Source organism: Tachyglossus aculeatus, chromosome 5 (genome assembly GCF_015852505.1).
Source record: "Tachyglossus aculeatus isolate mTacAcu1 chromosome 5, mTacAcu1.pri, whole genome shotgun sequence".
Classification (NCBI taxonomy): domain Eukaryota; kingdom Metazoa; phylum Chordata; class Mammalia; order Monotremata; family Tachyglossidae; genus Tachyglossus; species Tachyglossus aculeatus.
The window spans coordinates 2,403,938-2,427,763 of NC_052070.1; the positions used below are offsets into that span (position 1 = coordinate 2,403,938).

A 23,826-nucleotide genomic window follows, 5' to 3' on the forward strand; every position below is an offset into this window, starting at 1 on the left:
AAGGTAACTGAGGCACAGGGAGGTTAACTGACTTGCCCAAGGTCACACAGCAGACAAGTGGCGGAGTCGGGATCAGAACTCACATCTTCTGCCCCAAGCCCATGTTCTTTTTCCTAGGCCATGCTGTTTCCCTAATTTCTCTGGGCCTCTGTTTCCTCATCGGTAAAATGGGGATTCAATACCTGTTTTCCCTTCATATTAGACCATGAGTCCCATGTGGGACCGGAACAGTGTCTGACCAATTACTTTGTATCCTAGTGCTTAGTATGGTGTTCAGCACATAGTCTACTTTTGTTGTTTGTCTCCCCCTTCTAGACTGTGAGCCCGTTGTTAGGTAGGGACTGTCTCTATTTGTTGCCGACTTGTACTTCCCAAGAGCTTAGCACAGTTCTCTGCACACAGCAAGCGCTCAATAAATACGATTGAATGAATGAATGACTAGTACATGCTTAAGAAATACCAAATACCCAAAGAGGTTCATCAGCTCTCTCCCTCTTTTCTTATCTCACTGATCTCCTACTGCAGCCAAACCCACACGTTTTGCTCCTCTTCCACCAACCTATTCACTGTACTCCCTGATTCCTTGCCCAAGTCCTCCCTCTGGCCTGGAAGTCCAACCCCCTTCATGTTCAACGGACCATCACTCTCCCCATCTTCAAAATCCTCCCCAAAAAACACCTCCTCCAAGAGGCCTTCCCCGGCTAGTAACTCATTTCTCTTATTCACCCTTCCTTTTGAGTCATCTGTGCACTCAGATCCATACAAAGCACTTAGTATTCAGGCCACCTCCAGCCCCACAGCACTTGTATACATATCATTATGCTCTCCCATTCCTCTATTAATAATTTATCGTATTGTCTGTCTCCCCCTCTGGACTGTGAGCTCCTGTGAACAGGGAACAAATCTACAAAGATATGATTCATTCATTCATTCCTTCAATTGTATTTATTGAGCGCTATGTGCAGAGCACTGTACTAAGCGCTTGGAAAGTACAATTCGGCAACAGATAGAGAAGTTCCCTACCCAACAACAGGCTCACAGTCTAGAAGGGGGAGACAGACAACAAAACAAGTAGACAGGTGCCAATATCATCAAAATAGATAGAATTATAGCTATAGACACATTAATAAAATAGAGTAATAAATACGTACAAATATACACAAGTGCTGTGAGGAGGGGAAGAAGGTAGGGCAGAGGGAGGGAGTGGGGGTGATGGGGAGGGGAGGAAGAGCAAAGGAAAAAGGGGGGTTGTGTCGTATCCTCCCAAGTGTCTACTACAGTGCTGTCAATAATGATCAGTGATAGACTGACGGATCAATCCTGTCATTTCCAATAGTAGGCAGTAGCCTGGTTTGTTTCTGATCTTATGTACAAGTAGATTTCGGTCGGATTTTGAGTGGCTGGATACCAAAGTAGGCATTTTGCATTTTACTGTGCACTGAGTGGAGCCAGGGCATAGAAACTGTAAGTTTGTTGTGGGCAGGAAATGTGTCTATTGTTACACTGTATTCTTCCAAGCACTTAGTACAGTGTTCTGTACACAGTATACACAGTATGCACTCACACACTCACACAGTATGCACTGTACACAGTATGCACTCATTAGAGACCACTGAATACATAGAGCAGGACTTTGCCCTCTGTGAGAGAATCCACAGACCAGAGACATTTCCCTTAGTGTCATAGAGGAAAATGGGCAGATTGGGACCAAAGTATGGTCAGTAAACTGCCTTTCTCAAGATGTATTTTTGGAAATTCTTGTTGTTTTGTGTTCTATCTTTGACAGATTCATGTGGTTTACAGAGGAAGATGTGGAGTTTATACAGGTGGAAAAAATACATCATCCCATAGCTGAGAAATCTGAATTATTCCCAGTCCATTAGTGAAGGTTAAGTCTCCCAGCCTTGATGATTATAGTTAGAAGATAGATTTTGAGGTAGAAGAAAATCACCTCATCACTTTTCTCCAGTGAGTGGAGCAAATGGAAAACCATAAATGAGGAAGGAATCTGATTAGAAAACTCTCTGCCCATGAAGTTGAGAAAGTCAGCTGGAACCAAGAGATGTTTTTATTCCACAGTTCAGGGTGTAGACGATCTTCATAAGCCTGATTATTGTGACATTTATAATGATGGACTGGGTTTTGGTAAAGTAGTAGTGGCAGTGGCAGTGTTTGTTGAGCATCTGCTGCTTTCGAGGCACGGTACTAAGTATTTGGGAATACAGTGGAAGCACAAGCAAATCCTCTAGGTTGTAAGCTCATTGTGGGAAGGGAATGTGTTCTAGTATATTGTTATACTGCATGCTTCCAGGTGCTTAGTACAGTGTTCTGCACACAGTAGGCACTCAATAAATATGATTGACTCGCTGACACAAGAAGCATTCCCAGCCTCCAAAGAGCATCCACTCTAACTGGGAGGATGGGAACAGAAATATATACCTGGAGAAAAATCAGAGTAAACAGCGGCCATCCAGTGGATGGCATGGCTCAGTGGAAAGAACACGGTCTTGGAAATCAGAGATCATGGGTTCTAATCCCGGCTCCACTGCTTGTCAGCTGTGTGACTTTGGGCAAGTCACTTAGCCTCTCTGTGCCTCTGTGTAAAATGGGGATTAAGACTGTGAGCCCCACGTGGGACAACCTGATCACCTCATATCTACCCCAGCACTTACAGCAGTGCTTGGCACATACTAAGCACTTAACAAATGCCATCATTATCACTATTATATCCACATGAGAAGATGGGCAAAAAGAAAGACCTAAGTTTTGTAGAGGAAGCAGCTGGGTTTATGTAACTTGGGACATGGGGATTATTCAGGGAAGTCCTCAGGGCCTGTTGGGGTTGGTGGGTGGGAAGGAGAGCCCCAGGCTGAGAGTGGAGTAAAGTTTAAGGTAAGTGATCATCTCTTCTGTGATATTCTTTTTTACCTTGCAATGGACAGAAAAGGCAAACTGACCTGGAGGGAATCAGAAAAACCCAGGCCACCTGGATGCATTCATTCAATCAATCGTATTTTTTGAGTGCTTACTGTGTACAGAGCACTGAACTAAGCGCTTGGAAAAATACTACATAACAATAAACAGATACATTCCCTGCCCACAATGAGCTTACAGTCTAGAGGGGAAGATGGACATTAATATAAAGAAAAATTACAGCTCTGTAGATAAGTGTGTGGCACAGATTGAGCATTTAATACACCCCATAATAAATAGGCCGAAGAAGAATCGGGCTGTGGGCCTTAAAGGAATTTAATATCCTGCTCTTCCATTTACTGGACTGTCCCAAGAGCTCCCTACCTTCAAAGACTTTACATCGCCCTGCCCCACAGCACTCCCGTGTGCGTCTTCTCCATTGGCCGGGGTCAAATCGGACCTTCTTCTGCAGGTCCCTGGGCAACTGATTTAGCTGATTTTTGCATACAGCTGTAATTCTATTTATTCTGACGATTTTGACACCTGTCTACATGTTTTGTTTTGTTGTCTGTCTCCCCCTTCTAGACTGTGAGCCCGTGTTTGGGTAAGGACCGTCTCTATATGTTGCCGACTTGTACTTCCCAAGCGCTTAGTACAGTGCTCTGCACACAGTAAGAGCTCAATAAATATGATTGAATGAATGAATGAATAAGTACTGCGGGGCTGGGACGGGGGAAGATAAAGGGAGCAAGTCCGGGCAGTGCAGAAGGGAGTGGGAGAAGAGGAGAGGAGGGCTTCTGGATTCTAATCCCTCTCAGCTCTCCCACCATCCTACTGTTGGGAGGTTGGCCTAGTGTCTTCACGCCTGAGGCCCTCAGTCTTCCCTCCTTAGAAATGGGGATGATGATGGTATCTGTCCAACACAGCCCTCCATAAAGCTGCCCCACCAATCCCCGCCCTTGCCTGCCCATCCCATCCCATTTCCTTCATCCCCCTGGCCACCAGCCCTTCTCTGCCCCTGAAGAATGCTGCAGCAACAAGGTAAATGACTGAAGAGAAAGGGCACTGGGAAATCAAAGAGCTCTAGGGTTAAGGAGTTGTTGCAGAGTTCCATGTTGAGATCATTGGACTCCACCCTCCGCCCCACACAATTCAAAGGAGGTAACACGATGGAGAGAGGGGGACCCTGCCCAGAGCAATCCCCCTCATTACCCATTTAAAATGTCATCCACACAGCTCCCTCAAACTGGAGCTCAGAGCTGGAATAGACAGTCCTAAAGTCCATCTTGCATGTACCAATCATTCAATATTCGGGAGCTGGTAGAGCCCCTTTGTGTTAAGAAGCAGTATGGCCTAGTGGATAGAACCCAGGCCTTGCAACTTGTCTGCTGTGTGACCTTGGGTCAGTCACTTCATTCCCTGTGCCTCAGTTCTGTCGTCTGTAAAATAGGGATTAAGACTGTGAGCCCTATGTGGGACAGGGGCTGTGTCCAACATGATTCTAATCCCTCTCCACTGTTCCAGTTAAGTTTTGGGAGGTTGGCCAAGTGTCTTCATGCCCTCGACACTCAGTCTTCTAACCCCAGGGCTTAGGACAGTGCTTGACACATATTAAGCACTTAACAAATACCGTCAAAACAAAACAAACCTTTTGTTAATGAGTTTCTGTTCGATGTGGTGGTGGAGCAGTGGGGAAGCATGGTCTGAACTTTTTTTTAGACAAATGAATTAAGTAAGGACTTAGAGAAGGGAGAGCCAGAAGGCAGGGAGGTCAGCGAGGAGGCTGTTGTAATAATCAAGGCAGGATATGATGAGTGCATGGATGGAGAGGAAGAGATGAATTCTAGAGATGTTGTGAAGGTAGAATTGACAGGATTTCGTGACAGATTGAATAGTTGGATTGAATGAGAAAAATGAGTCGAGGATAATGCCAAGGTAACAGACTTGTGAGACAAGGAGGGTGGAGCCATCTACCATGATGGGAAAGTCAGGGGAAGGATTCTTGTCTTCACCTGGCAATAGAGGGTAGTCTTTTCCAGCATCAGCCCAAGGTTGACAGGAAAAGAATACTTAGTGAACCGAATTGAGCAACTAATTGAGTTGCATGTTGCGAAAGATTTGAAAATTTCCACCACATTGGTTTCAATAATTACCCTGGCTAAAAGTTTTTTTAGTCTGGGCTTGCCAAAAGCTTGGTGTGGTTGTCGGGAAATTCATTCATTCATTCAATAATATTCATGTAGCTCCTACTGTGTGCCAAGGTCTGTATTGGGTGCCTGTTATGGGCAGATGTGGTAATAATAATAATAATAGCATTTATTAAGCACTTACTATGTGCAAAGCACTGTTCTAAGTGCTGGTACTGGTTGTCTGCTTGAGTACTTGAGTACAGGGAAGCAGCGTGGCTCGGTGGAAAGAGCCCGGGTTTGGGAGTCTGAGGTCGTGGGTTCAAATCCCACCTCCACCACTTGTCAGCTGTGTGACTTTGGGCAAGTCACTTCACTTCTCTGTGCCTCAGTTCCCTCATCTGTAAAATGGGGATGAAGACTGAACACCACGTGGGACAACCATGATTACCTTGTATCCCCCCAGCGCTTAGAACAGTGCTTGGCACATGGTAAGCACTTAACAAATACCAACATTATTATAATTATTATTACTGTGCTATAGAGCTCTCCCCATTGTCAAAGCCCTGCTAAAATCCAAAATAATAATAATAATAATAATAAAAACTCACCTGTGCTGGGCAGCAGCGCCATGGGAGTTAACTGCACAGAAGGGGATGGTAAACCACTTCCATATTTTTATAAAGAAAACTTTATGGATATAATACCAGAATAATTGCAGATGGAGGTAGGGTGTTCTGGGAGAAACGTGTCAGACCATGGGCATAGGAGTCAGAAGTCGTGGGTTCTAATCCTGTGTGAACTCTGTGTGGTTTTGGGCATATCACTTAATCTCTCTGTGCCTCAGTCACCTCGTCTGTAAAATGGGGATTAAGACTGTGAGCACCATGTGGGACAACTTGATTACCGCATATCTACCCCAGCACTTAGGGCAGTGTTGGCACATAGTAAGCACTTAACAGATACTGCAATTATTATTATCACTATTACCAACTCAATTGCATTGTGTTCTCTCATGTTCTTAGCACTGTTCTCAGCCCAGAGTAAGTGCTCAGTAGTACCATTGATTGATGGATTTACCAAGCCAGTAAAATGGAGGGTAAAACACTGGAGAGAGGAGAACCCTGCAGATTAATCAATGGCCAGATCATCATCAATCATCATCATCATCAATCATATTTATTAAGCGCTTACTGTGTGCAGAGCACTGTACTAAGAGCTTGGGAAGTACAAATTGGCAACATATAGAGACAGTCCCTACCCAACAGTGGGGCTCACAGTCTAAAAGAGGGAGACAGAGAACAAAACCAAACATACTAACAAAATAAAATAAATAGAATAGATATGTACAAGTAAAATAAATAAATAAATAAATAAATAGAGTAATAAATATGTGCAAACATACATATATACAGGTGCTGTGGGGAAGGGAAGGAGGTAAGATGGGGGGATGGAGAGGGGGACGAGGGGGAGAGGAAGGAAGGGGCTCAGTCTGGGAGGGCCTCCTGGAGGAGGTGAGCTCTCAGTAGGGCCTTGAAGGGAGGAAGGCCTAGAAAGGAGGAAAGATCAATCTGACTTTTCACATTTTAGACTATGCCGCTCCCTAAGAAGGGCCTGGGGGGTCACAGGATCTTGGTTCTAATCTTTCTCCACCACTTCCTTGCTATATGACCTTTGGCAAGTCACTTAATTTCTCTGTGCCTCAGTTTCCTCAACTGTAGAATGGGGATTCAATACCTGTTCTCCCTCTGACAGACTGTGAGCCCCATATGGGACAGCAATTGTGACCAAACTGATTAACTTGAATCTACCCCAGTGCATCACCTCTCAGGGTCCCACCTGGAGAGTTTCCAGCCCTCTACCAGTCTTGACTATGGGAGGGAGAGTCAAACGGAGGGATAGACATTCCATTCCCAGCTTGGGCAGCGGCTAGCGAGTGGAAGGCAATCTGCTCCAAGTCAAAACTCACCCATGCTGGGCAGCAGCGGCATGGGAGAGAGTTGAGAGTGGAGATTCAAGTTTACTAATGTGTGGAAGGAGGCAATGGTAAACCGCTTCCGTATTTTTGCCAAGAAAACTCTATGGATCCACTACCGGACTGATTTCAGATGGAGGTGGGGTGTTCTGGGAGAGATTTGTCCATGGCATTGCTGTGGGTCGGACACGACTCGATGACATAAGACAACAACAACCAGCCCAGTGCATAGAAAGGCACTTGACACAGTAAGTGCTTAACAAAAACGTTATTATTGTTGTGGTTATTATTTTAAAATGTGGCTCACAAAGCTCTCTCAAACGTGAGCTCAAATTGGGACTATCTGGCCCTAAAGACTCTCCGGCAAGTGTCAATCAATCAATATATGTTGCCAACTTGTACTTCCCAAGTGCTTAGGACAGTGCTCTGCACACAGTAAGCGCTCAATAAATACGATTGATTGATTGATTGAATAGCATTGACTATCACTCAATCCAATAATGGGGTTTTTGAGCACTTAACTGTTTGTAAAGCCCAGTAATAAACGTTTGAGAGAGTGCAGTAGAGTTAGTAGGTACGATCCTTGAATCCCTGTATTCTAGAAGTGTGCAATATATTACTTTCAGAATACTGTACTAAGCCTTCTTGAGACAATAATTGATATAGTAGACAGGATCCCTGCCCTCAAAGAGCTTACAGTCTTATGTGTGCAGAGCACAGGATTGAGCACTTGAAGAAAGACAATAGAGGTAGCAATAATAATAACAATAATAAATGTGGTATTTGTTAAGCACTCAATATGTTCCAGGTGCTGTACTAAAGGCTGGGGTGGTTACAAGCAAACCGTGTTGGACACAGCCCCTTTCCCATGTTGGGCCTCCAGGCTCAATTCCTATTATACAGAATGAGGTAACTGAGGCACAGAGAAGTGAAATGACTTGCCCAAGGTCACACAGGAGACAAATAGTGGAACGGATTAAAACCCATGACCTGACCTTGTAGATATGAGCCCTGCCCTGAGGGACTTTAGATTCAGGCTGTATGTCATAAAAAGAAAATGGGGGGATTTTACAGGCCCACCCAATATCCCTAAAATAAATGTTTAATGATAGGGGAAATACATCTTGTTTCTGTTTTTCTGCTTCAGTGTGCAAAGTAAACACTACATTTCTTACTGATAATGTGGAAGAACTTTAAGTGTGTCCAGCGGGAGAGAGAGAGAGGCAGAGGGAAAGTCTTCTCAGGGAATGTGTCTGTCACTATATTGTGCTCTCCCAAGAGCTAAGCACAGTGCTTTGCACACAGTAAATGCTCAATAAATGCTATTTGAACTATTTCTATGTGTCCCTCTTTGATACAATGAATGGGGTTGGTTGATTTTAGCCCTGGGCCCAGTCAAAATGTTTTTTTGATAAATCGAAAGACCGACCCCAAAATTTGTAAGAAGGACCTAAATGTAGTCTCATTCTGGCCCCCATCAGCTTTCGTCAGCTCCATGTTCACGTTATGTACATATCTTTACATTAATATTATAAATCATTTGTATTAATGTGTCTCCCCCTTTAAACGGTAAGTTCCTTAGGGGCAGAGGATGTACAGAGGCACAAAGACGTTAATCGACTTGCCCACGATTCACACAGCTGGCAATTGGCAGAGCTGGGATTACAACCCAGATCCTCTGACTCAATCATTCAGTTGTATTTACTGAGCGCTTACTGTGAGCAGAGGACTGTACTAAGTGCTTGGGAGAGTGTGATATAACAATATAATAGGCACATCCCCTGCCCCAGCCCCATGCTCTTTCCACTAAGCCACACTCCTTCCCCTTTTCCCCTCTCTTCCTCTGCCCCCTCTTCATCCTCTCCCTCCTCCTCTCCCTCCTCCTTTCCATTTCCCCCCCTCCTCCCTGGCCTAGCTTCCTTTACCCTTTACCCTTTCACTTCCCCTCTGTCCTTGGCTCCGTGGAGAGAGCCCGGGCTTTGGAGTCAGCGGTCGTGGGTTCAAATCCCAGCTCCGCCAGTTGTCAGCTGGGTGACTTTGGGCTTCTCTGGGCCTCAGTTACCTCACCTGTCTACATGTTTTGTTTTGTTGTGTGTCTCCCCCTTCTAGACTGTGAGCCCGTTGTTGCGTCGGGACTGTCTCTATATGTTGCGGACTTGTACTTCCCAAACAGTACAGTGCTCTGCACACAGTAAGCACTCAATAAATATGATTTAATGCTACCCCCTCCTCTTTTCCTTTTCCTCCCTCTTCTTCCTCCCCCTCTGCCCCATCTTCTTCCTCCTCTTCTGTATCCTCCTCTCCCTCATCGCTCTTCTTTTCTTTTCCTCAGTCCTCCTCTTTTCCTTTCATTCAGTCAGTAATATTTATTGAGTGCTTGCTGTGTGCAGAGCACTGTGCTAAGCACTTGGAAAGGACAATATAGCAATAGACAATACCTGCCCACAACGAGCTCACCTCTTACCCCTCCTCTCCACTCCCCTGCTTCAACTAATAATATTAATTGTATTATTTATGCGCTTAAAATGTGCCAGGAACCTTACTAAGCACAGGAATGGATACAAGATAATCAGCTTGGATATAGTCTCTGTCCCACATGGGCCTCACAGCCTTAATCCCCATTTTATAGATGCGGAAACTGAGGCTCAAAGAAGGGAAGTGTATCCCAGCTCTGCCACTTGTCTGGTGTGTGACCTTGGACAAGTCACTTCACTTCTGTGGGCCTCAGTTTCCTCATCTATAAAATAGGGTTGGAGACTGTAAGCCACGTGGGACTGGGACTGGGTCCAACCCGATTTGCTTGAATCTACCCCAGCACTTAGTATAGTACCTGGCACATAGTAAGTGCTTAACAAGTACCATCATTATTATTATTATTACTGTCATTATTTCTTGCCCAAGGTCACACAGCAGACACATGGTGGAGCCAGGATTAGAATCCGGGTTCTTCTGACTCCAAAGCCTATGCTCTATTCACTAGGCCACATTCCTTGCGGGCAACCTAAGATGGGAAGGTGGATTAGTGCTTCCTGACTGCTGGCCTCAGCGAGTACAGTGCTCCGCACGGAGTAAGCACTCAATAAATATGATTGAATGAATGAATGAAAGAGAAGGGGTCCCTTAAACCCCCTAAATTGACAGCCCTCCCAGTGCCCTGGGAGGAGTCCACAACCAACTTTGGCTCCAAGGCTCCGCAGTCCCGACCTGGCCCTGCCCTCTCTGACTGCGTATCCTCCAGCCGGTCTGGCTTCCTGGGATCTTTCCCCTCCCATCACTTTCCAGGAAGGATCTGAGAAGCAGCATGGCTCGGTGGAAAGTGCATGGGCTTTGGAGTCAGAGGTCATGGGTTCAAATCCCAGCTACGCCAACTGTCAGCTGTGTGACTTTGGGCCAGTCACTTCACTTCTCTGTGCCTGTTACCTCATCTGCAAAATGGGGATTAAAACTGTGAGCCTCCTGTGGGACAACCTGATCACCTTGTAGCCTCCCCAGCGCTTAGAACAGTGCTTTGCACATAGTAAGTGCTTAACAAATACTATCATTATTATTATTATCTGGGTCCTCCAACGTCTTGCCAGCTGTCAGCCCATCCGGGGAAAAGATGCGAGCAGCTTGGGTTGATCTCGCTGCTCTGGGCGCCCAGGACAGTACTGCAGCATGCGGTGGCAGCGCATCTCAGCATCTTGGGGACGGAGGGCGGCCCAAAGCCCATCACTCAAACCCAACTCCTCACCGTGGGCTTCAAGGCTGGCCACCAGCTCCTTTCTTACATTTCTGCCCACTCCACCTGCTGGATCCTTAACTTCTCGGAGCCTCAGTTACCTCATCTGTAAAATGGGGATGATGACTGTAAGCCCCACACGGGACAACCTGATCACCTTGTAGGCCCCCAGCGCTTAGAAAAAAAAATAATGGTATTTATTAAGCGCTTACTATGTGCAAAGCACTGTTTTAAGCGCTGGAACAGTGATTTGCACATAGTAAGCGCCTAACAAATGCCATCATTATTATTATCCCAGCTCAGAGCGGTATGCTTCCCCAGGGTTTGTCCCCCACTTCTTGCTCTCCCCCGTCCCACCTCTGACTTCTGACTCAGACTTCTCCTCCACTGCCTAGGATTCCTCCCCACTTCCAATCCACCAGAATGACTTTAAAACACTTCACCAAATCAGCCAGGTGTTCGGGCCTCTAAGGGAGAGAGGACAGAAATAAATCGGGGCTAAAATTCAGGAGGCTTTCTGCAAAAGAGCTGCAAATGGGGCTGCATTTCTTTTCTACTGATTTCTTTCACTTCTCCACACTCCACATGTTTGTGATGGTTCCGATCTCGAATTTTCGTCTTGCTCCCACTCTGTGGATTCAGTCTGGATCTGCCTGCCTCCCCCATGTGACTCTAAACCCATTGTGAGTAGGAACTCAGTCTTTTTCTTGCATTATATTCCCCCAGGTGCTCGGGACTGGGCCGTGTCCCCATTGGGTTCTGAACAAATATTGTGGAATTCATTCATTCATTCAATTGTATTTACTGAGCACTTACTATGTGCAGAGCACTGTAGTAAGTGCTTGGGAAGTACAAGCTGGCAACATATAGAGACGGTCCCTACCCAACAGTGGGCTCACAGTCTAGAATGCACATGGGCATTCTCCAGGTAATTCCTTCACATATGCTGAGGAAAACATAACTGAGTGATGATGTTGCTGAAGGTTTCGCATATCCATGTGTCTACTTTTACTGAAATTCAAGAAGCCCTTCAGAGAACAAGGTTAATTCAATTAAAAACAAGACAAACAAATGGAAGGCGAAAAGTAACATGGCATAATGGATAGAGTCCAGGCCTTGGAGTCAGAAGGTCATGGGTTCTAATTCTGGCTCTGTCACTTGACTGCTGCATGACTTTGGGAAAGTCACTTCTCTTAGAAGCATGCATTCATTCATTCAATTGTATTAATTGAGCTCTTACTGTGTGCAGAGCACTGTACTAAGCGCTTGGGAAGTACAAGTTGGTAACATATAGAGACGGTCCCTACCCAACAACGGGCTCACAGTTTAGAAGGGGGAGACAGACAACAGAACAACACCTATTAACAAAATGAAATAAATGGAATAGTAAATATGTACAAGTAAAATAGAGTAATAAATCTGTACAAACATATATACAGGTGCTGTGGGGAGGAGAGCATGGCGTAGTGGAAAGAGCACGGGTTTAGGAGTCAAAGGTCATGGGTTCTAATCCTGGCTCTGCTGCTTGTCTGCTATGTGACTTTGGGTAAGTCAATTCACTTCTCTTGGCCTCAGTTCAGCGTGGCTCAATGGAAAGAGCACATGATTTGGAGTCAGAGGTCATTAGTTCAAATAACGGCTCTGCCACTTGTCAGCTGTGTGACTTTGGGCAAGTCACTTAACTGCTCTGATCCTCAGTTACCTAATCTGTAAAATGGGGATTAAGACTGTGAGCCCCACGTGGGACAACCTGATCACCTTGTAAACTCCCCAGAGCTTAGAACAGTGCTTTGCACGTAGTAAGCACCTAATAAATGCCATCATTATTATTATTATTATTAAAATGGGGACTAAGACTGTGAGCCCCTGGTGGGACAGGGACTTTGTCCAGCCCAGTCTGCTTGTATCCACCCTATAGTTAAGCACTTAACAAATACAATAATAATAATAATAATGATTCCCTGGGCCTCAGTTACTTCAGCTGTAAAATAGGGATTGAGACTGTAAACCTGATGTGGGACAGGGACTGTGTTCAACCCAATTTGCTTGTATCCACCCCAGCACTTAGTACAGTGCTCTGCACACAGTAAGCGCTCAATAAATATGATTGAATGAATGAAAAGACCATAATAATAATAATGATAATAATGATTCCCTGGGCCTCAGTTACTTCAGCTGTAAAATGGGGGTTGAGACTGTAAACCTGATGTGGGACAGGGACTGTGTGCAACCCAATTTGCTTGTATCCACCCTAGCGCTTAGTACAGTGCTCGGCACACAGTAAGCGCTGAATAAATATGACTGAATGAATGAAATATAATAATGATAATAATAATAATAATAATAATAATTCCCTGGGCCTCAGTTGCTTCAGCCATAAAATGGGGATTGAGACTGTAAACCTGATGTGGGACAGGGACTGTGTGCAACCCGATTTGCTTGTATCCACCCCAGTGCCTAGTACAGTGCTCTGCACACGATAAGCGCTCAATAAATACAATTGAATGAATGAAAATCCCATAAAATAATAATAATAATGATGATGATGATAATAATAATAATAATAATTCCCTGGGCCTCTGTTACTTCAGCTGTAAAATGGGGGTTGAGTCTGTAAACCTGATGTGGGATAGGGAATGTGTGCAACCTAATTGGCTTGCATCCACCCCAGCGCTTAGTACAGTGCTCTGCACACAGTAAGCGCTCGATAAAGACGATTGAATGAATGAAAATACCATAATAATAACAATAATGATTCCTTGGGCCTCATTTACTTCAGCCGTAAAAAGGGGATTGAGACTGTAAACCTGATGTGGGACAGGGACTGTGTGCAACCCGATTTGCTTGTATCCACCCCAGGGCTTAGTACAGTTCTTGGCCCACAGTAAGCGCTTAAAAATACCGCAATTACTATTATTGTTATTATCATTATTATTAAGGCACATCCATCCTTTTGAAAGGCTTTGTTTCCCGTCCGTGTTGCATGGTTGGTTTGCCGGCCCAGAGGTGGCAGTTAGTGGTTTCTGCGCGCCCTCTGCTGGCCCACATGGTACTTGCAGTGGCAGTGCCCGGAGGAATCCTTGGGCGTTTTTCGCATGGGTTGTTTTCCTTCATTTCTTAAAAAATCTTGTTTTAATAATTGGCATTTGTTCAGCGCTTACTATGTGCAAAGCACTGTTCTAAGCACTGGGGAGGATACAGGGTGATCAGGTTGTCCCACGTGGGGTTCACGGTCTTCATCCCATTTTACAGATGAGGTAACTGAGGCTCAGAGAAGTTAAGTGACTTGCCCAAGATCACACAGCAGACATGTGGCGGAGCCGGGATTCGAACCCATGGCCTCTGACTCCAAAGCCCGGGCTCTTTCCACTGAGCCACGCTGCTTCTCCTTTACAAGGCCAGGCCAACAAAAGCGCCAAGAACCTTGAAGGATTAAATATCATCAATTTCACACCTGCTTCGACCATTTGCACTCTCCCCCTCCTCCCCCTCTCCATCCCCCCCCCCGCCTTACCTCCTTCCCTTCCCCACAGCACCTGTATATATGTTTGTACGTATTCATTACTCTATTTATTTATTTATTTTACTTGTACTTATTTATTCTATTTATTTTATTCTGTTAATACGTTTTGTTTTGTTCTCTGTCTCCGCCTTCTAGACTGTGAGCCCACTGTTGGGTAGGGACCGTCTCTATATGTTGCCAACTTGTACTGCCCAAGTGCTCAGTACAGTGCTCTGCACACAGTAAGTGCTCAATAAATACGATTGAATGAATGAATTCTGTGATTCACCCCGTGGGACAACCTGATCACCTTGTAACCTCCCCAGATCGCAGAACAGTGCTTTGCACATAGTAAGCGTTTAATAACTGCCATTAGTATTATTATTATCATTATTATTCTGGGATTCAACAAGGCTGTTTGGTCAATTTGTGATGATGATGATGGTGGTGGTAACTAGAATAATAATCATTGTGGAATTTGTTGAACACTTACTACATGGGAAGCAGCAGGGCTCAGTGGAAAGAGCACGGGCTTTGGAGTCAGAGATCATGGGTTCAAATCCTCACTCCGCCACTTGTCAGCTGTGTGATTTTGGGCAAGTCACTTCACTTCTCTTTGCCTCAGTTCCCTCATTTGTAAAATGGGGATTAAGACTGTGAGCCCTACGTGGGACAACCTGATCACCTTGTAACCTCCACAGAGCTTAGAACAGTGCTTTGCACATAGTAAGTGCTCAATAAATGCCATCATTATTATTATTATTATGTCAAACGCTGTACTAAGTTCTGGGATAGATAGAAGATAATCAAGTCAGATGCATTTACTGTCCCGCGTAGGGCTGACATTCCAAGTGGGAGGGAGAGCAGGTATCATCCCCATTTCACGGATGAGGAAGCTGAGGCCCAGAGCAGTCAGTTGACTTGCCCAAAGCCATGCAGAAGGCAGGTGACAGTCAGAATTGGAACTCTGGCCCTTGTCTCCGGGGCCCTGTTCTCTTTCCACTATGCCATACTGCTTCTCACTCTGCATTCTGGGAGTCAAGCCTACATTCTGGGAGTCAACACAACGGTTTTGAAAATTTTCATTTTGGGAGTTTAGGAGTTACATGCCTGTTCTGACCCTTGGTATTCTGGGAGTCGACACAATTGCTGTGAACATTTGCAATCTTGGGAGTTTCGGAGTCACACACCTATTCTGACCATTTGTACTCTGGGAGTCTAGGCTTAATAATAATTAATTATGATACTTAAGTGCTTACTATGTGCCAAGCATTCTAGACTGTGAGCCCACTGTTGGGTAGGGACTGTTTCTATATGATGCCAACTTGTATTTCCCAAGCTCTTAGTACAGTGCTCTGCACACAGTAAGTGCTCAATAAATACGATTGATTGATTCTAAGAGCTGGGATAGATAAATGTTAATCAGGTTGGACATAGTCCCTGCCCCACAGGGGGCTCACACTCTTATCCCCATTTTACAGATGAGGTAACTGTGGCACAGAGAAGTTAAATGACTTTCCCAGGGTCAAACAGCAGGGAGGTGGTGGAGCAGGATTAGAACCCAGGTCTTTTTGAATTCCAGGCCCGTGATCTATCCACTAGGATTCACACACCTGATGGCTCTGGTTTACTATCCAAACTCCAACCCACTGCCTTGACCTCCACTCACAAAGCCCTCCTAAAAAGTTAATGTCCACACCCCTTGGGTGAAGACATTTCATTCTTTTTTTTTTTATGGTATTTGCTGAGCATTTACTCACCTTTCAGGGTCACCCCTGGAGAGTTTCCAGCGGTCTACCAGTCTCCACTGTGGGAGGGAGAATCAAGCAGAGGCATATCCATTCCAGTCCTAGCTAGGGATGCCTAAATCAGAATTGTTTGTGTTCTGGAAGTCTTATGCTGGTATTGACCCCTGCTTGAAGAAACTTGGGCTGTTGCCTTCTAGGCTGATCTTTGCTGTCCATTACCTGGGTGTGGGGGGAGGTGTTTGTGTGTGTGTAACAGTGTGTGTGTGTGTGTGTGTGTGTGTGTGTGTGTGTGTGTGTGTTGGTAGTCATCGTTGACCTCTTGGACGATGCGTGGTGCCCTGACCTGGAGATGCCAACAGTGGGAAATGTTGGTTTCTCTGACCAGCAGCATGGAGAGACCATGCATCCTCTCCTCAATCAATCAATCAATCAATTTATTGAGCACTTACTGTGTGCAGAGCACTGTACTAAGCTCTTGGAAAGTACAAGTTGTTGACATATAGAGACAGTCCCTACCCAACAGTGGGCTCACAGTCTCATCCCTCCCATCCTACCTTCTTCCCCTCCCCACAGCACTTGTATATATATTTGTACAGATTTATTACTCTATTTATTTTACTTGTACACATTTACTATTCTATTTTGTTAATGATGTGCGTCTAGCTTTAATTCTATTTGTTCTGACAATTTTGACACCTGTCTACGTGTTGTTTTGTTGTCTGTCTCCCCCTTCTAGACTGTGAGCCCGTCATTGGGTAGGGACTGGTCTCTATATGTTGCCGACTTGTACTTCCCAAGTGCTTAGTACAGTGGTCTGCACACAGTAAGCGCTCAATAAATACGATTGAATGAATGAATGAATGAATGAATGAACAGCCTCTGTGGTAGTCTAGGAAATAGACTTTTGTGGCCAACTGTGGTCCCTCCATGTAGGGGACACATTCTATCCTCAATGGTCACAACAGGGGACTGATGTTTGTGTCTCTGCTAAATGCTTGCTGCGTAACCTTGGGCAAGTCACTTGACTTCTCTGTGATTCAGTTTCCTCAACTGTAAAATGGGAATTCAATACCTGCTCTGTCTCTTACTTAGAATGTGAGCCCATGCAGGACAGGGACTGTGTCCTACCTGATTAACTTGTATCTACCACAGCACTTAAAACAGTATTTCACACCTAGTATGTGCTTAGCAAATGCCATAAAATAAATGAAATGTCATGCCCCAAGGGGTGTGGGCATTAACATTTTAGGAGGGCTTTGTGAGTGGGGACATTGCAGCCAGGGTCAAGGCAGTAGGCTGAAGGTTGGATGGTGAAGAGGCTTCTTGAAGAAATAAAGAACAGGATTCGGGGAATTGCAGGAATGTGGGTTGGTATGGGAGTGTTGGGCAATGACAAGCCCCAGGGCTGATGGTCAGAAGTTTGCAGGACTGTCTGAAGAGATGTCTGATTTATGCCAGTGATCCTTTCTAAGGAAAGATGGTCTAGGCCGCTCTATGTGAGACCAACTATCAACCAATTCTGCTATATTGTGCTCCCCAAGGGCTGATATGGTGCTCTATAAATATGATTGCCAACTTGTACTTCCCAAGCACTTAGTACAGTGCTCTGCACACAGTAAGCACTCAATAAATACGATTGAATGAATGAATGAATTAATGATTGACATATCAAATGAAGAAGGGAGAAGGTCTCACCTGGGAGACAGTGAGGAAACTATCCCCAGTGAAGCACCTGAGAATCAGTCAGTCACATTTATTGAGTGCTTACTGTGTGCAGAGCACCATACTTAGCACTTGGAGGAGTACAGTATAACAATATAACAGACACATTCCCTGTCCACAATGAGCTTACAGTCTAGAGGGGGAAGGAAAACCAGGGAGACAGGATGGGTGTAAGAATGGAAAAGGAAAAGTGCATATGTCACAGGGGATACCAGATGGGGAAGAAGCTATCAGGGAATGAGCAGCTGAAAATGGCAATTAATGTTAGGGAGGAGAGTGAATGCCAGTGGACTGTTAGGGAATGTTTTCCCACAGTGCATGTAAAGCATATTGTGATATCACAAAAAAAACACATCTCTGCAGTGCTGTCAAGGAGAAACTTTAATGTTGCCAGTGCTCCTTAACTTCCACAGTACGAGAACTTTGTGTTAGTGCTTGTGTGTTTGTATGCATGTCTGTGTGTGTTTAGAGCGAGTGAGAGAGAGCGTACAAGAGAAAACCTAAGGGGAAGAACAAACTCTTAAGATCAGCTAGGTGTCAACGGGTTTAAAAAAGGAATTTTCCATTGGAAATTTCCTGTTAAAAGCAATTTTTCCCAAGGTAAGCAAAGTCATGATCAGCTCACAGATTAGTGTGTTGAACTGGGTTCCTTATAATTCCAATATGGAAGCTCTACTGGGAAGAGGCCATTGTTATCTGGATTATTATCAGGAAGGCATATGCGAGAAAAATAGGATCATAAAATATATTTTAATCTCAGTAAAAAGTTTAATTAAATAAAACTAACAGTGTTCTAAAAAGGAGTGCAGTTCAATTTTGAAAATGGTATGTAGTGTTTTCGGTTAATCAAATGACATACGCTTTATTGTCTTGGGGTCACATTAATGAGCAATATTCAATTAAAAGCTAATTGAAACCTCCAGGCAGCAATTATGTGGAAATAGAGATGCCAAATCACAGTTGAGCAGGCAGGTGAGAATAAGGCAGAACCAGTTGAATTCTATCACTGGGTGATGGAATGGAGGAGGAAAAATAGTAGTAATAAATCCTACATCCTCCTCTTAGACAGTGAGATTCATGTGGGACAGGGACTGTGTCTACCCTGATTATCTTGTCTCTAACCCGTTGCTTTGTACCTTGCATAACACATAGTAATAGTGGAAAGAGCATGGGCCTGGGAAGCAGAAGGTCGTGGGTTCTAATCCCGGCTCCACCACTTGTCTGCTGTGTGACCTTGGGCAAGTCACTTTGCTTCTCTGTGCCTCAGTTACCTCATCTGTAAAATGGGGATTGAGATTGTGAGCCTCACGTGAGACAGGGACTGTATCCAACTCGATTTGCTTGTAACCACCCCAGTGCTTAGTACAGTGCTTGGCACATAGGAAGTGCCTAACAAATACCTAATAACAATAATTATTATTATTACTTAAGAAGCACCATAATTAATCACTATATTCTGTAATAGTAATAATAATTGTTCTAGTAATTATCTACTAATAATTGTTCTAGTTAAGCTCTACTCCAAGTGCTGGATCAGTACAAGTTGATCAGTTCAGATACAGTTACTGTCCCACATGAGTCTCACAGTCTAAGTAACAGAGATTCAACTGACATTGAATCCCCATTTTACTGATGAGGAAACAAACTGAGGTCCAGAGAAGTGAAACGACTTACCCAAGGTCACCAGGAAAGCAAGGCAGAGCTAGGATTAGAACCCAGGACCTATAACAACCAAGCCCTTTCCACTTAGGCCATGCTGCGTAATACTGTATTGGTCGAAGACTCTTTTGAAAATATCCTAGACGGCAAGCTTCTAGAAAAGAGGATCTATGGCATCTTCCAGTTACCTTCCCACAGTCCGAAGCACAGTGCTCGGACACACTGCTCCCCAGCTGACTAACGTGGATTCCTCTAGTTTTTGTTTTGGCTCCAGTTTTCTGTTCCTTTAACTTTAGTGAGAGATAAAAGAGGCGAAAAAGAAAACAGCACCAGGCCCTGCCAACACTGACCGTGATATTACAACATGAGGTGGCCTTTTTTGTGTGCCAGGTAGCCAGAACCATGGGTTCCACATTGGCCTTTTCAGTCACACATGCATTCAGAGTTGAACTCTATAATGACAGTATTAATGGTGGTTTTTGTTAAGCGGTTGCTATGTGCCAAGTGCTGTATAAAGCGCTGGGGCAGATGTGAAATAATCAGTTTGGACATAATCCCTGTCCCTCACTGGGCTCACAATTTTAAGTATGAGGGAGAAAACTGCACTGTAGTTTCCACTCTAAGGGGAGACACTGACATTAAAGTATTGTAATGAAAATCTACCAGTATCAATTGTATTAACTGAGTGCTTACTGCATGCAGAGCACCGTACTAAGCGCTTAGGAGCGTAAAATATAGCAGTATAACAGAGTTGGCAGACACATTCCTTGCCCACAGTGAACTTACAGTCTAGAGGGAGAGACAGACATTAATAGAAACAAATTGTGAATATGTACATAAGTGATGTAGACGGGTGGGTGGATTAAGGGAGAAAATCAGGACGATGCAGAAGAGAGTGGGAGAGGAGGAAATGAAAGCTCACCTCCTCCAGGAGGCTTTCCCAGACTGAGCCCCCCTTTCCCCTTCCCCAATGCCCCTACTCCCTCCCTCTGCTCTACCCCTGCCTCACAGCACTTTCATATATATGTACATATTTATTATTCTATTTATTTTATTATTGATGTATATATATCTATAATTATCTTTATATTGATGTTATTGATGCCTGTGGGCTTGTTTTTTTTTGTTGCTGTTGTTGTCTGTCTCCCCACTTGTAGACTGTGAGCCCATTGTTGGGTAGGGATCATCTCTATTGGTTGCCAAATTGTACTTTCCAAGTGCTTAGTACAGTGCTCTGCATACAGTGAGCACTCAATAAATATGATTGAATGAATGAATGAACGAGGAAATGAGGGCTTAGTCAGGGAAGGCCACTTGGAGGAGATGTGCCTTCAATAATGCTTTGAAGATGGGGAGAGTAATTGTCGGATATGAAGAGGCAGTAATGCATGAATGTACTATCAAATGAATTTATGTAGCTAAGTGCTGAGGGTGTTCATAACTAAATCCAAACATGGTGGATTCCTTCCTCAGCTCTCCATCAGTTACTGACAGGAAGAAACAATGGACACTATTTTTCCCAAGAAAGCAACTCACAAAAATGTCAAAAACAGATTAGCTAGTGTCTTGAAACAAAACCAAGGATTAGGTAGAAAAGCTCAGAAAAACCACCAGACCCACTGAGGCAGGTGGACAAAGAAATGTCAGTGGCAGAGTGAAATTAGATTTTCTGACATTTCTATTTAGAACCAGTGAGGAGACATGATAAGAGGCTCTCCCCGATGGTTCAGACAAGTGGGCAGCATATTCAAATGTCTAGAAGATATGTCTTTTCTTGATTGTTTTATTATTATCTTGCATTAACAGCTGTAATTAATCAGTACCAGTCCATCAGTTACTATTGAAATGATTAATGCTAATTAGGTACAAGATATTTTACAGGAACCAGACTTTGAGGCTGAAAATTTACACAGCTTTGTTCTTTGGAAATCACACACACAAACCACACACCAGACACAATTGTATTTTGGGGCTTAATCATAAGTGAGGCAGGGGAGCATAAAATTCACCGATCTTTGCAATCTGCAGTTCAGTCATTTAGAGAAAATAATCCTCACCCTGTGAAGTCTAATTCGTGGAAGAAAATGTTAAAGGATTCAGTGTCACTTCCAAAGCAGGGCCAATTGTACTAGGACAATTTGTAATTTCATCCAAACAATAGAAAGGAATTGAAGCAAACCTTGAGGGATTCACTTCTCCTTCATTGGTCCCTGCCTCCTGCTCAGTTGCTTGTGTTATTTGTTAGGCGCTTACTTTGTGCTAGGCACTGTACTAAAGGACCGCATGACCTAATGGTTAAGATGCCTAACTTCAGGTCAAAAGATTGAAGGTTTGATTCCCTTCGTGGTCACTTGTTTGGCCGGCTCTTTGGTCTAGGGGTATGCTTCTTGCTTAGGATGTGAGAGGTCCTGGGTTCAAATCCCGGAGAAGCAGTGTGGCCTACTGGATAGAGTAGGGGTCTGGGAGTGAGAAGGACCTGGGTTCTAATCCCCGCTCTGACATTTTCCTATTCTGTGACCCTGGATAAGTCACTTTACTTCCCTGTGCCTCAGTTACCTCATCTGGAAAATGGGGATTAAGACAGTGAGCCCCATGTGGGACAGGGACTGTGTCCAGTCTTATTTGCTTGTATCCATCCTGGCACTTAGTACAGTGGTGGGCACATTAAGCGCTTAGAGCGGTGCTTAACAAATACCATCATTATTATTATTATAATGAGCACTGAACAAATACCACAATTATTATCATTATTATATTTATTAATTATTACTATTACTAAGCACTGAGATAGATACAAGATAGTTTGTATGCCTTGGGGTCTGGAGTCCACTTTTTCTCTCTCCACACCCCTGAAGAGCTGGGACAAAGCCAGGCAAACTGCCCCCCATCCACGCACCCCTGACCACTCCTGCTTTCCCAGTTTTGACTTTGGTTGCAGAAAAACTCTAGCCAGGAGACCCAGGAAACGGTGTCTACTACCATGAGAGGCATCATATAATGGGTCACTGAATGTCCACCCCACCCACCTTCCCTCATTTAAAACCAGAGGGGATCGTGTCACTGGCATAGGGAATTCAACAGGAAGATTTTTCCATCAGTCAGATCCTGCCTGGGGGAATCACTCAGAGGAGGGGTAGACTGTAGACTAGCATTTTAACCGGTCGAATGAGAACAGCAAAGGTCTCCCCAGAGCCTTTCATTTGTCGTGGGGGTTGTAGAGGAGCAAGTTGCAGATTTATCCATCAGATTCCTTCGGCACCATCAGCATAACCTTCGTTTCCCCTTCAGGTTTGGTGGGTGCGACGTGGAAGCATTCTTGAGGGTGATGCGACAACTTCACTTCCAGTTCTTCTGCAGCTTTGAGACACTTAAATATTCCCAACCCTCCTCCCCTCCCCTCAACACTGAATTCATGCACGTAGCTCATATGATCTGTCACTTTTTTTGGCTTAATTCATTTAGGTGTCTGACTGTCCGCTAGGTTGTAACCTCCTTGAGGGCAGGTCTCTAAACCCGGCTGTACCGCTTGTCTGCTGAATGACCTTGGACAAGTCGCTTAAGTTGTGCTCGCTTCAGCAGCACATATACTAAAATTGGAACGATCCAGAGAAGATTAGCATGGCCCCTGCGCAAGGATGACACTCAAATTTGTGAAGCGTTCCATATTTTTCTATTTATTTTATTTTGTTAGTATGTTTGGTTTTGTTCTCTGTCTTCCCCTTTAAGACTGTGAGCCTACTGTTGGGTAGGGACTGTCTCTAAATGTTGCCAACTTGTACTTCCCAAGCGCTTAGTACAGTGCTCTGCACACAGTAAGCGCTCAATAAATACGATTGATTGATTGACTGAATGATTGATTGATTAAGTTCTCTTGGTCTCAGTTTCCCGATTTTTACAAAGGAGATAAAATACCTGTTCCCCCTTCTACTTAGGATTGTAACCCTAAGTAGAAGATTTTTGTATAGCAACAGCGGCCTGCCTTCACACCAACCCAGCCCATTTTCTCCTAAACACTGGCTTTTTCACTCTCAAGTACCAAGGCCCTGCTCACAATTCAAACTTTTCCTCGGAGAATCACTGGATTAAGCAGTTATTGCTGTTGATTACCTCACCTACAATCCTTAACTTCCCTGGCCTCACCATGACCCCTCAATCCCCACCCTCCAGTCAGCCCATTCCAGTGCAGGCTGCAGAAGGCCTGTTCCAGCCTGGGGAAGCCTTCCTTCATCCTTGACCAGCTCCTGACCCAATCACTGCTCCTCCTCACTGAGACTGAAACCAGGTTCTCTCCAGATGACATGGTCTCTCCTTCCACTCTCCCCAAAGGGGTCTTATCTTCACCCACTCCCCTAGACTCACTGGGGAGGGAAGAGGTGTTGGCTTCTTTTTCACACCCCAGTGCCACTTTCACATATTTCACTTCCCCAATCCCTGTCTTTCCCTTCCTTTGAATTCCACAT

General features: G+C 44.5%; 1 non-coding gene across 1 annotated transcript; it reads left to right on the forward strand.

Moving 5' to 3' along the window:
- The first annotated feature begins 22,929 nt into the window (after positions 1 to 22,929).
- Positions 22,930 to 23,036, forward strand: LOC119929133. The gene has a single exon (XR_005451272.1). It is a non-coding gene; the product is annotated as a U6 spliceosomal RNA (small nuclear RNA).
- Positions 23,037 to 23,826: the final 790 nt, after the last annotated feature.